Source organism: Dendropsophus ebraccatus, chromosome 3 (genome assembly GCF_027789765.1).
Source record: "Dendropsophus ebraccatus isolate aDenEbr1 chromosome 3, aDenEbr1.pat, whole genome shotgun sequence".
Taxonomy (NCBI): domain Eukaryota; kingdom Metazoa; phylum Chordata; class Amphibia; order Anura; family Hylidae; genus Dendropsophus; species Dendropsophus ebraccatus.
Genome location: NC_091456.1, coordinates 129,880,423 through 129,894,582, shown reverse-complemented (window position 1 = coordinate 129,894,582; position 14,160 = coordinate 129,880,423).

Genomic DNA, 14,160 nt, shown 5'->3' with positions numbered 1-14,160 from the left:
AAGTCTTTACAAATAAAGAAAAAGATAAGATAAAAAGGCATCACATTGTGTTGAAAATACTAGTATTTTCTTCATTTAGCTCAGAGAACCTTTGTTAAGCAATGTAAGCAAAAGTCTCTTGAAGCTGAAATATAATGTATAACCAAAGGGATCCTATGACATGGAGTGCCACATTTTTTTTCTTCCTGTTGAAGGGAACTTTGATTTGACTAATATAAAATAATTTTCCTTCTGACAGAGATCAAATTTAAAATTTGTTATCCAGACAAAAGTATATCAAACTCACTTCACCTCCAGCTCAATAATCCTCAGAAATGAGTGTAATGTTGAGTTCTACTTTATGTTGTTCCTTAGTCCATCTCTCAGAATGAACATTACGCATTGCCATGACCATAAAAATTCTGAAGAATCATTGGTTCTTGCTAAGGTAGCTACCTCAATCAGTTTTCTCAACCAGGTAAATTCCTGACCCATGCCTAACCTCCCCAGATTTTAATTTATGTCTCCGATCTAGAAAATAATTAAAGAGAATGTAACATTAGACTAGTAAAAATTAGCCATACATACTGTCCTGTCGGCGCTGCAGTGTACTGCTTGGTCCTGTGGAGCTTTTTTTATTCCGCCGCCTGTCTCCCGTTATTTCCGCCGATAAATGTATATGCTAATTTGCCGTCCTGAAGCACGGGAGGCCGGCCCGGCGCCTAAAATTCCACCTCCTCTTTTCCCCGTCCTCAGGTTACACTGGCATGCCTCCTATGCTAATTACCGGCCTCCTGTCTTCTGCCTGGCCGCAACGTCCTCACGCCGGATCCCGAGCACCGTCATCAGAGGCGTTTCAGTGCAAACTAAGGACACCTCGTCACCGAGGGGGCGGAGAGGAGGTGGAATTTCAGGTAACGGGCTGGCCTCCTGTGCTTCAGGGCAGCTAATTAGCATATAAATATATCGGCGGAAATAACGGGAACTAAGCGGCGGAATGACAAAAGCTCCACGGGACCGGGCAGTACACTGAAGCGCTGACAAGACAGTATTTATCGGTTATTTTTACTAGTCTAATGGTACACTCTCTTTAAAAATCAGATATTGGGGAATTAAAAACAGATATCAGACACCAAGGTTGCAGTAGGCTCACCTGTGGAACTGAACTTGGGGGCTCACCACACAGTTACTGTACTTTTAAGTACATATTACCCAATCTCTTAGATCTTTTAGATCTCATGCATATATGCAAACACATATAACCCTGCCATAACAATAAATAATGTTACACTTATACAGTTATCATATATCATATCATATCAATGTGTCATAAGGGATTAGGGAAGACAGGACTGAGTTGCATTAAAGAATCCCAAGCTGTGACGTTTGGTACAAATATCTTTCAACACAACTGTGCCTTACCTTAAAATATTCTATTTATATATTTTGCTTTTATTACAAATATATCTTTAGATTGCAGTTCTTTCTACGTAGTTAAATTCTAAAGCATTTGGGGCACTTCCCAGGATGTTGCCAAGGGACTCATGATATTTGTAATGTCAGGAAGTGGTGAAAATAGAATAACTAATGTGTCCTTTTGCAGTAACTTGATGGAAACCTTATTTTTAACTCACAGTAATTATTTACAATGGGTCTTTTTGGAAGTACTTACTTTCTAAATATATTTCCTCTTCCAGGAATACACTTCAATGGGACATAAAACAACAGTAGTCTAAGGACATAGACAATGCATTGAATAAACTTAAACTCCCACATCTATAGCATTGCATACTGGTTAATCTACTAAAATCAAGTCATCAGAGATGCATTTTAGAGGCACAGAATTTTATTGTGCCTAATTGTCAGTAATACCATAACCATTGTATACTTTAAATTATACTGAAAAATTTGAAGAGACCCTATACCAGCCATTTTACTATCAGGAAAAACCTATCTATACAGGAGAACAGAAATGATCCAAAAAACCATTTGGTTGTTTCTTCTGAAATTACCCATAAACTGACAATTTTACTGTAGGTAATGTTAGTAGGCAACTTTATTTTTAACATCAACTTTAAATATTAGGATTTGCCAAGACAATGTTATAGTTTAACTTCATTTGACAACTTCAGTAGAAGAGAGTCCAAAGTTAAAATTTATAGAACTTATTAGCAGGCAGGGCAGAAGTTTTTAGGTGCATTGGTTCAGGAAATTCTCAGCATAAGGATATATTATTACCATATTCTCCCAGTGGTGAAGGATAAATTTAATTAAAAATTGTGTGTATAAAAGAGATTGTGTCAATATGTCCTCACAAAGGCCAGATATTCGTCTCTCAAACTTTGTTCACATAATTCTACATGACAAGAAGGGTTGATGGAATTGGCTTTCAATGTTCTTTCCATCCCAGCACAATTTGTTAGGTCTGCTGGTGAATCCTTCATATAAAATTGTTAAATATTAAAAATAATGTCTTTATTACTCTTTCTATTATGTTATATTTAACATTACACTATTAAAACATTAATATGATAGGTTATTTGATTTGTAGGTGGGAACGAATGTACCAGGAAAAGCTGAGAAAAAAGTAAATGGTAACCAACACATACCCTGCTAGGAACCCTTTCAAATGATACTGTTACCCTCCCTGTGGGCAAGCCCTGTCATTGAGGCTGGGCTTTTTAAGCTTTGTGCTACTCATTTTACTTCTACTTTACAATCCTGCCCCCCTGCTTAGGTTTTATCCTGGTTCCTCGATCCAGGACTGGTGACAAACCAGGCTAATGCATCAGCAGGGGTTGGGATTGTAAACCATGGACTAAGGTGTGTGAGTGGGGAGACACAGAACTAAAAGCCCGCTATACTGTATTCCGATAAAGTGACAGATTTTACAGAAAATGACTGTAGCCTATTCCCTTTAGAAATAACTCCATAGTTACTACCTCCAAAAATAAACATTGTCACAGATTTTACATACCGTATTTCCCGGCGTATAAGACAACTGGACGTATAAGACGAGTCCCAACTTTACCAATTAATACAAAGAGTTTGGTATATACTTGCCGTATAAGACTACCCCTCCTCCAACACACACCAAATAAAAAGTAATAAAAACATCAGAAAGCAGCAAGATCTGAGAGGCAGAGAAGGAGGTACAGTAATATAGGTAGCATTCAATGGCCAGACGGTTTAAAGAGGTGTGTTTTTCTGGGCACAGGGCCACTCCACCGTATCTCTTTTTTTCCATACACTGGACGCCTGCAGCTTGCTCTGCCCTTCATACGGTCACGGCTCCCCCCACTGTATGCAGCGACCACAGATTCTCCAATCCGGTCCCAAAGTTTTTTTAAGCACCCGCCTTTTAAGATGACACCTGGCATATAAGATAACCCCTGACTTTTGAGAAGATTTTCCTGGGTTAAAAATACACAGGAAAATACAGTAAATAAAGACACTGAGGTGAGTTTGAAAGGTATTTTTACATGTATTTTATTACCAATAACTTGATCCTGCAGAAAGCAGGACTTACCCACAGGAGGGTGACAGTGTTACTTTCAGAAGGTGTTTGCTCTGGTCCAGTATCTCTTTTGAAAGGAATAGTGTGTTCAGAGGTAGTGCAGCTACTATGCTGAGATGAGTTCAAACCAGCTGCTCTTCAGGTATAAGGTAGCGAGATGAGTGTAGTTCAAGACAGCCCAGGGCTCCTCCTAGGAAGTCAGCCCAGAAAAATCCTAATAAGGGTGCAGAAGGAGAGACTACTGGTAAGAGCCTCTGGGGTCTGCTGTGGTGAAGAAACTAGCAAGATGTGAACCTGTACCAGGGGAAAAACACCAAGTTCCATTGGTGTTTATGTTTATATATTCTTTTGCTTTATTCTGCAGCTGTAACTATAAATTAATGTACCAAGCAATGCCGAGATCTATTAACCTTCCAGATGGGAATAGGTGAGCCTGTAGGAGTGAGAAAACCACTGGAACTTGTGACAAGAGCTAGAGTAAAGAAAAAATGCTTAAACCCTAGGAAAAACCTTGGGTAAATCCTTCTCCACCTAATAACAAGTTTGTCAAAGCTATGTTTACCTACTGTGCCTTCATTCCGGAAGATTTTGGATGTTTCTTACTGACAATCAGTAAAGTGAACTGTCAGTAAGTTACATCTTTCTTTGTGCAAACAATAATCAAGGCCACCCTAAAAACATCATCAGTCAGCACAAATAAAAATGTAGTCGGTGCTAAATTCATAGTTGGCATGCTACATCCATCACAAAGCATGCTATGCTATTAGTGTAGCAAAATGTGCAAGTAGCAGGAACACCTGTTTTTGCTATTAGTGTCGGATGCCATTGATAGAGCAGGGACTGTAAGACAAAGATGCCTAATGTATTAATTGTTAACCCCTTGATGACCACCCATAGAAGGCAAGGTTGTGTAGATTGTCTGTCAGCATAATACTGACAGTTACAATACACTGCCTTACAGTGGTGGTGCAGTGTATTCTATCATGATCAGCAGTAGAGATGAACGTGACTCAAGCCTGCCCGAGTAAGAGCTGTCAGCATTTTAATGTCCGTGGCTGACGAAGTTGGATGCAGCCCTAGGGATTCCTAGGAAACTGTGTTTTCTTGGACTCCCTAGGGCTGTATACAGCTTATAAAAACATCCAATGTAAATAAAAAAAAAACACTTAATAGAAATCCCAATTTCTTCTTTTATTCTTCCATCAATAAAAAATGATGGCAATGTTACAACCTCAGTCTTTGTCAAGCTGCAATATCCTGCAATAATTTATCTTATATACAGTATAGTACACATATACAAAAATAGCCATTTATCATTTGGTTACACACCAGCAATCACTTTGTAGGGCCAGATTCTCGCACATGCTGGCTACCTGAAAATGGCAGTGCGCATATGCCATCACAGCCAATTGTCAAGTTCAGCATAGCCCTAACCTGGAGACAAGGGGTCCTATGATCATGCGTCACCATATGGAGGCGTGCGTTCAAGACATGGTGCTTCCAGAAGGATATAGAGGGAGGGCCATAGAGGTGGTATTCAAAAAAGGGGGTTAATAAAATTATGTTACAACAAGCTGCAGAAGCACTTAACACTGTATGGGCCAATTATCTTAAAGGAACAAGAGTCACAGTGGCTCGGATCTGTAATGTCAAATATGCATATACAGTGGTACCTTGGTTTAAGAGTAACTTGGTTTAAAAGTGTTTTGGTATAAGAGCTCACAGTTTTTCAAAACTGTGACTTGGTTTAAGAACATTGCTTTGGTTTAAGAGATCCCTCTACTGGGTGGGAGAGCGTGAGACAGGGAGAGGCATGGCCTGCATAGCGGGGTCTACAGCACTGTACTCTGACCCAGGAAGTCTCCCTCACCTTCCAAATCAGGGCAGATCCACTTCAGGCTAGGGCTTGCATCAGGGGACAGGAATGTGGAGGTAATCTCTTCATAGCTGTAACCTCTGTCTCCCTGGACAGAGAGTGCTGCATGTATGTGCCCACATATGTCCTGCTCAATTCTTCATGCTCCCTGCAGTCACTGTCAGCCCTTGTGTTTCCTATCCTCTCCATTACTGTACAGTAACTTATAATATCACATATTACATGTTATTCAGAATAATAAATAATTATTTTTGGGGTGTGGAACCAATTGTCTGCATATCAATGATTTCTTATGGGGAATTAGCTTTGGTTTAAGAGTGGATTTGGATCACAAGCATGGCCCTGGAACAAATTATGCTCGTAATCCAAGGCACCACTGTATTGTGTATATATATGGATTGTCCAAACATTTATCAAGCAGTGGTTGCACGACTCGTCTTGCAACCACATCTTATATTGGTTTGTCAGCAGCAGATTGGCTCAACCCAAGTAACCGTACTGAGCCAACCACTACGTATCCCGTACCCAAATATGGTACCACCTTGCTTGCAGTAAATTAACCTCTGCTATGAGCTAATGAGTCACCACCAATCCTTACATGTCGAGTCTATGTTAAATATTTCATACAGTTGATTAATATGCAAAAAAATCAAATTTTGTTAGGCCCAAAATATGACAACTGCATTGTTTTTCCACGCTCTTTATGTATCCATCGTATAAGACACCAATGTCTCTAAATGTTGCACATCTTCTCCTAACAGAAGGACTGGTCATAACTGCGAAAAAATAAAAACACATTAATAAAACCACAAGATAAATATACATATAAAAAGTTAAAGTAGCACAGGAGTACAGTACATCTAGATCAGCATAGACAAAGGGAAATCTTACTTTAACCCTTTAGGGGCCACAGGTCCAACCTGTGCATCCACCTTTATTCCTTAGTCAAAAGTATTTTTTTCCTATCTTGGCCCCTCCTCAATGTTGAAACACTATCACACAAAATTGTTGTTGACTAATGAAAAATTTAATAATAATATCTTTTTTCCCTTTGAAAAAAAAAAAGACACAGGAAAGGCAAACACATGGCTCCTGTGTGGATTGTACTATTATCTTTAGTAATCTGAGTTTTGATGGTAGTAGTCTTCCCAACATAGCACAATCCGCAGGGGCAAAAAGTCAAATAGATAACATAACTTGCAAGTATAAAAAACACTAGCAGTGCCAGGAGGAAATGTGCACACTCCGGAGACATGCCCGAGCTGAGAATTTATTAATTACAAAAAATTAGATTTTATAATCAGTTGATGTATAGATTGACACTATGTGAAATTTAAACAACATGTTGCTTGCACAGACGTCAAAATAATGATCATGATAATTATTTTTGGACATCTCGTGCAAACAATGGACTTTATTTTTAATTGTTCACACACTTTTTCTTTTTTTACCATCCTTTCACCGTCTTTACTTTTAAATTCAATGGACTTTTCAATCAAGGACACACCCAAAGGGCAATCAGTCCACTTGAACTAGAATAATGCACCAACATCCGTCATGTAATGACGGGTGTACAAAATGTTGAATGACAGACATCATTTTAATAAATGGATAGGATTATGTAAACTGTCAGGATTGCGAAGTAACTTGGTGTGAACTGGGCTTGTTTTTACTTTATGTGCCACACCCGCTTACTTCTCAGCTTCCTGGCAATGCAGGAGATGGACTGGTTTCTCTGCCTATCTGGAACCTGGAAGATCAGAGCGCGGCTCCAATGGGGATCCAGGCCGGGCTCTTGGTCAGCATAAAAGAAAGCTAAGGCAGTCTCCCAGTGCTGACTATTAGGCTTCATACCCTGGTCCCAGCTCCCCCTGTGTATTGCTGCAATCCCCTAACTCCCTCTGCTTGCTCGAATTTGTTATCTGACCTCTGGCTTGACTTTTTGACTATTTGATTGTAACCTGATTTTGTACCGCGCTGCCCGTTTGGTTCTGACCTTGCTTTTTTGACTATCCGCTATTGTGTTTTTTTGTCCGAATTGTTCTGTGTGCACGTATCTAGTACAGGAAACGTCTTTGTGGTTGTCCACGGCCACCTAGGGCCATTTGAGGCAAGTGGGTAGGGACAGTTGGTGGGTTCAGTATCAGGGCTCACTGTCGTGTCTTGTCCCTACCTCCCCTGTCATGACATAAACAAAGCCCTATACCCATTGCTGACCATTTAAAAAAACATCCACTAATCATTGACATAGGCTGAATACAGCCATAGGCATAAGATGTTATGAGTAATGAAATTTCATAGTATTGTTAGAACTATACACATTCTACCTGAGTGACAATGCTATAGTACCGATAATGGGGGAGATTTATCAAACATGGTGTGAGATAGAATTGTCCTAGTTGCCCCTAGCAACCAATCAGATTCCACCTTTAATTTTCCAAAGTATCTGTGAGGAATGAAAGATGGAATCTGGTTGCTAGGGGCAACTAAGACAATTCTACATTACACCAGTTTGATAAATCTCCCCCAATATCCACACGTTTTCATACAATAGGCCGTATGATGATATATCAAATGTCGTCTACTATGTCTTCTCATAAGCTGCCAAAAATTTATGCCTATCAACTATATATAAATATGGCTATAGATCAAAATTCCTGGCAGGATAAACTTTTTCTCTGTGTCTGTTGATAATATGTCCTTGTAGTAGATAACGAAATGACTTCAGTATATGTAATGTTGTGATTCTTTCAAGGTTGAGTAATAGATGACCTCATACATGGAGAATTCCATATCTACCTGGCATCCAACTGTTTATATACTAGTTAGTCATAAGTCATTTAAGAAATCCATAAGATCTCTGAAGTGTCTCCTTTACTTAAGTGCTTGATTCTTGCTTTGAACTGGGTTGAAATTTAACAGGGGGATTAGAGAGGAAATGAGTGTACAAAGCAATTACAAGTGGACTTTTGTCCTGATGACATATATGGAATGAAATTACAATGTTTTGTACAACTGCAAAAAGTTCTACTTAATGCAAACAAACACTTATCAAAATCAATTACTTTAAAAATAAATGATATTTAACCCTTTGAGAACTAGGCCCAAAATGACCCAGTGGACTGCACAAATTTTGATCTTAGTGTTAGTGGTTTTTCCTCCTCCCCTTCTAAGAGCTCTAGCACTTTCAATTTTCTATCTACAGGGCCATATAAGGGGATGTTTTTTACAGGAATAGTTGTACTTTGTAATGGTGTCTTTCATTTTACCATAACATGTATGACGGAATCCCAAATATATTATTTATGAAGATATAAATTGTTGAAATTGTGAAAAATGAATGCAATATGGTAACTTTTGGGGGGTTCCTGTGTCTGCGTAATGCACTATATGGTAAAAGCGACAAGATACCATTAATCTATAGGTCAGTCCGAACACAACCATATGCAGATTCTCTGATGTTATAGATTTTTTTTTTAATGAAATTCTTTTTTTTGGCACTTAATTATTAATAAAATGGGCCTTTTGAGACGCTTATAACGGTTTTATTTTTTCACCTAGGGGGCTTTTTGGGGTGTAATTTTTTTCGCCACGATCTCTATTTTTTATTAATACTGCCAGTTCAGGCTCAGTGAGCAGATTGCCGATCTGAGAGACCTCCGCCAGACCGTATTAACTCCCCCTGTCACTTACGCTTTAACACCGCGGCCGCGCTGTTTATGGAGTTAATGACATGCTGCAGCGCGATCGCTGCAGCCTGTCATTAACGGTGAGGTGCCAGCTGCTCACTGCAGCTGGCCCCCACCTCCGATGAAGCGCGCTTCATAGCAGGACACACACCCTGCATGTACAGTTACGCCCAGGGTCGTCTGGTGACAGACTTCCATGGCGTAACGGTACGTCCAGGGTCGTCTAGGGGTTAATGGGAAACTTATGAAGACAATTATTCACAATTATGTTTAAAATAATTGAAAGCAATATAAATTTTACATGCAATGCATGTTAAAAAGAATGATTGATTTGCGTATATAGCACCATTGTCATCATTCACCTTAGCCCTAGTGCTGTAAATTGTCTCGAGTGTGGGAGGAAACCTGTCCCAATGCATTCTGCAGGATTAACTAAGAGACATGCACCAGGACCTCCAGAGCAGGTGTAATTTTTCGCCATAATTTATGCCTGCAGGCAGGCGTAAATGATAATAAATCAAGCACAGGAGGAGGCCATACCTCCTCTAAACCTTTATGTGCCAATCGGTCAAACAGGGATTGTGTCGGAGAAAAGGTGCAGATTTTTGCACACAATTATAAATTCTCCCAATCATGTAGAATTTGTGCTTAGTTATATTCAACTAATGCTGCAGGTGTGCTAGTTTCACTGTAAAGGGGTAGTCCGATCTCACCTTGTTATTCCCTATCCATTTCTGAAATTAGCACTTGACAATGTTTGGTAGCCCCATAGAAAATTAACAAAACCTTGGTTGTGCACCCTCGGTGTGTTTCATTTGCTATTGGGTCAATTATCCCCCAATTCTTTGTTGTGTTTGCCATCAGCCACACCCCCACCGATAAGCTTGATAACAAATTTACATGGGAATACCCCTTTAAAAGTGTTTTTCCTAGAAGGGACAGAGATTGTTCATTTTATGGCTCATAATTAGAGGTATGCTGTTAAATGAAATTAAGGGGTGATCTTGGCTTAAGAACAAGGGAATCATATTCTGTTTTTTTCCTTGGGGTAATAGAAATGTCCTAACAATTGCAATAAAACATTTTACTTGTGAGTTTTCAGCAAAATTTACCCCCCCCAGCTCAGTCTTACCTTATAATTCTTCATTTATGCAAATATAGTATGATGGTAAACAAATTATGTTATACATAACGTGTTAAGTCTCTCAAAATTATTAACAAATTATCAACAATTATAATTATAAAATTATAAACAAAAAAGATCATTGTCTGACCTGAGATATAAAAAAAAAAAAATAAGCATTTTATTTAGTACCATGTAAACAATAAAGCAAGTAAACTAGGGAAAAGGGTACAAAATATAACTGAAAAATAGACCATATATTATTATTAAACATATAATAAGATTACTAAGCATTATCTTTCTGGAAAGAGTAAAGGTAGATTGACACATAAAGATAGTTTGATACATTAGTCCACAAAGTGCTACATTCAGTTAAAGGCATTTTTTCCCCACCTGTTTCCGCTTGGTGCTTTAAGCTTTTAAAAACAATTGTGATTCTTTCAGTAACTTGACTGTAAAGTTGCTACTGAAAAACACAGAAACAATAGTTGATTTAGCTACACTAAATTATTACCATATGGGCCATTTATAGATTACTGAAGTTGCTGGACAAGCCTGACAATAATTGCCCTTGGTGCAATATTTATATGTGCTAATTGTACCTTTGTATAAACACTGTGCATAAATTATCTTTAGGTACGCCAATTCGTTTGTCTCTTATAACAATCATCGTGATTGCATCAACACGGATGTATTTTTTCTAGAGCAGCTGCAGCCATGATAAGCCATTCTTCCACTAACCTGTAAATGGAATTAAATATTGATAACCTGTAATCAAATGCAGGAAATGACAGCAATGTTTTGCATCAGTAACTATTTAATCATCAATTGGAAGTTTAATGAGTTGCTAACACGTTAGAATGTAGGGCTTTGTTTACAGTGAATGGTACAACAAATACAAAGCTATAGGTCAGCAATTCGGCAAATGAGGAACAAATTGCAAAGTTGTATTGCAATAAAACTATACAGATTGAGTTATTGTATTTATTGTATCATCTTAAATATCTGGAATATAAGTAATGAATAAACAAACAAACAAACAAACAAACAAATAACTGACTAAAGTACTACTGTCATGATAGCGCCTGAAAAGGCATCAGTGCCACCCTTTGCTGCGAAGATTCGACCTCTGCGCCAAAGACTGCGCTTTTGGCCATGATCTTTTCCTGGTTTTACTGTGTTCTCTGCTTGTGTCTTCTTTGTTCCGGTCCATGTTTTCTTAGTTCTCTCTGCACCTTCCTTGCTGTGGTCTGTTTACTAATTGTGTCTGCTGTGTTGTGATTGACAAGTCTCTTGACCTCTGGTTTTCTGTGATTCTCTTGTGTGTTTCTCCTGCTCCACCTATCAGCTTGCAGTCCGAGACTTCTGTTCCCTTATACCTTGGTCTCTCCCTTCACTCAAGGCTCTTGATAGCTTTGTCCAGCTAGTCTGTACTGCTAGATCCAGCCTCTGCTATTCTGCCTGTTTTCTTGGTTTCCTTATCCCCTTGCCTGATTCTCTCCAGTCTTTGTCTTTTGGTTCTATTTGTTGTTTAGTCCTCAGTGTGTGTTTCTTGCGCTGTCCCCAGTGTATCTCGCTACATTCTCTGGCTTTGGCTCCACCGTTACCTTGTTGCATCTCTGGCTTTTGTCCTCCTTTAGTTTGGTCCCCTGTTCCTCGCTGCCTTCTTGGTCCTCTCCTTCTGTGTGACTTTGCTTTGTCTTCTGTCATTGTACCTTGTTCCTGTACTGTGTCTTGTCTGTGTTTTGCACTTATTTGAGTGCAGGGATCGACGCCCAGTTGCTCGCCGCCATCTTAGGGTGGATTGTAGCAAGTAGGTAGAGACAGCATGGGGGTGTTAGCTATAGGGCCCACTTGTCCTGTGTCTCTCGGTTCCCTGGGGCCCTAACAACTACATAAGAGATTGGCCGTATACCGATGTTCTGACAGTATACTAATGTTTTGTGCCAGTGGAGGTTTTGCACATTTTGCCCTTCTCCAGCCCCATTGATATTTTTACAAAATGTAGGCAGGTTTTAGCAAGCGTTGACACAGTCTTCTTTGGCTGGACTGATGTAGCTGGCAGACAAAAAACACCCAAGAGTGGCTCTTGTTGAAGCCGTCTTGACGGCGGAATGTGTGAGGTGGTTCTCCTACCTGAACCTCCTCTATCTTTCACATAGGGTGAGATTTTTTCATTGTATTTTTATCTTTTTTTTGTGTGTGTGTGTGTGGGGGGGTATTTGATATTATTACCGCATTATTTCCCATCATTGTACTTATTTTTTTATTACTCTTTGGCCATGTTGTATTTAGGGGTCGATGTTAGTGTATCCTGTCTTGGATGCAAGTGGGGTATTGATTTGTGCATTTTAAGTGTTTTCAACCCTGTCACATCCATTGTTGCAATTTGTATTGAATATCGGCCGCAGAGGACCTGTCAGTGCACACAATGAAGTGTGCGGTTCCGGACACACGCTCCCATTGTGTGCAGCTGGAAATTTGGATGTGGGCGCACACGGGTGGGTCCGCATCAGAATTTAGCAGAAACAAAGGTCATCCATCCGGTACTCCAGTACCGGCTGGGATGATCTTCTCTGACACCAGCCGTTCTGTGACCCGGCCGGTGTCTTACTCCGAGACAGCAAACATGGCCTTTGCAGTGTCCCAGAACATGCAGACTACTACTCCTATTATGGCCATTTCTCTTGCTGTGTCAATGCCTGTTCTGGTAAGTGTTTGCACTGCAACTGCTGCTGGTTTCCCCCTAGTATTCTCTGGTATTGTGCATTTTCATGTGTATTCTCATGTATTCCTGTATTATTACAGTGTACAGTGGTATGCAAGGCTGTTGATCACGTGACCTGTAACCATGGTTCCTCCAATGGCCGACTAGTTCTGGCCAGGAGCAACCATGTGACCTCCCACTTCCTCCTAACAAGTTAGTGTTCCCCCTGCTTCCAAGCAAGGAGGATGTGTGTCGTCCCTCTCCTGCCTCAGAGGAGTTGGGCTTCTTCTCTGCGGCTCCCACTTCACCACTAGAAGTGTGGATTAGGTGCTCTGCTATATTCAAGTCTTCGGCTGTTTCTGCCTGCTCAAGTGTCCGGATTCTTCTCTCTCATCTGGGTGTCATTCCGTTATCTCTCATCATCGCTACAAGGATTCACAGCAAGTATTACTCTCAAGCTAATCCACCCAGCAACGCTATTCCTCTCATACTCCTACTCCCATCATCCGGCACGTATTCTCACAGCCTATGCAGCACCACTCCTGCTTTATTTGTCCAAGCCTGCTATATACCCGGTTGCATCCGGACAGAACTGTTGCTACTAGTTACTTCATCTATAATAAAACCGCTGTTACTGAACCCTGGCATTGGTGTCCACTAACTGGTGCCCTGACTAAGTGCAGCGAAGAATCGCATGCCCATCATCACCCGCAGATTCCACAGACCGGCCCTACAGCTGTGCCGCCCTCAGGCCTATACCGTGACAAGTATAACCCCTGCAGCTGCCCCGGTCATTGCCCGCTCATAACACCAGCACTGCGGAAGTGGCCCCCAGGGGCCAGGGCATTGCATTTTTGGCGTCACGAACAGGATTCGAACCTGTGCGGGGAAACCCCATTGGATTTCTGTAGGGGGGCTGCACCCGTGTGTAAGGTGGTCGGTGGTGTGGACTTGTAGTTCCCCCGGGGCCAACCCCAAAATACTGCTGCCTGGTAATATGGCCCTTGATGGTGGTGTGGTGCAGGTGGACCAGACAACAGGGAGACAAGGAGGGAGGCAGTGTAACAACAACTCCTTTACTGTAAGACTTGCAGGTGTTATACAGTCCTTTAGCATACAGTGATGAATACTGGCGGCTTTGACTGAGCTACTGTGCTTGTGAGAGCCTGGTGGTGTGAAGAGAGACGACCTGCCTTAGGTCCTGGTCTGCCAGTACGTGTGGGACGCTGGTGAGCACTGTGATCCTGTGGACTTCTCCCAATGGTGCTT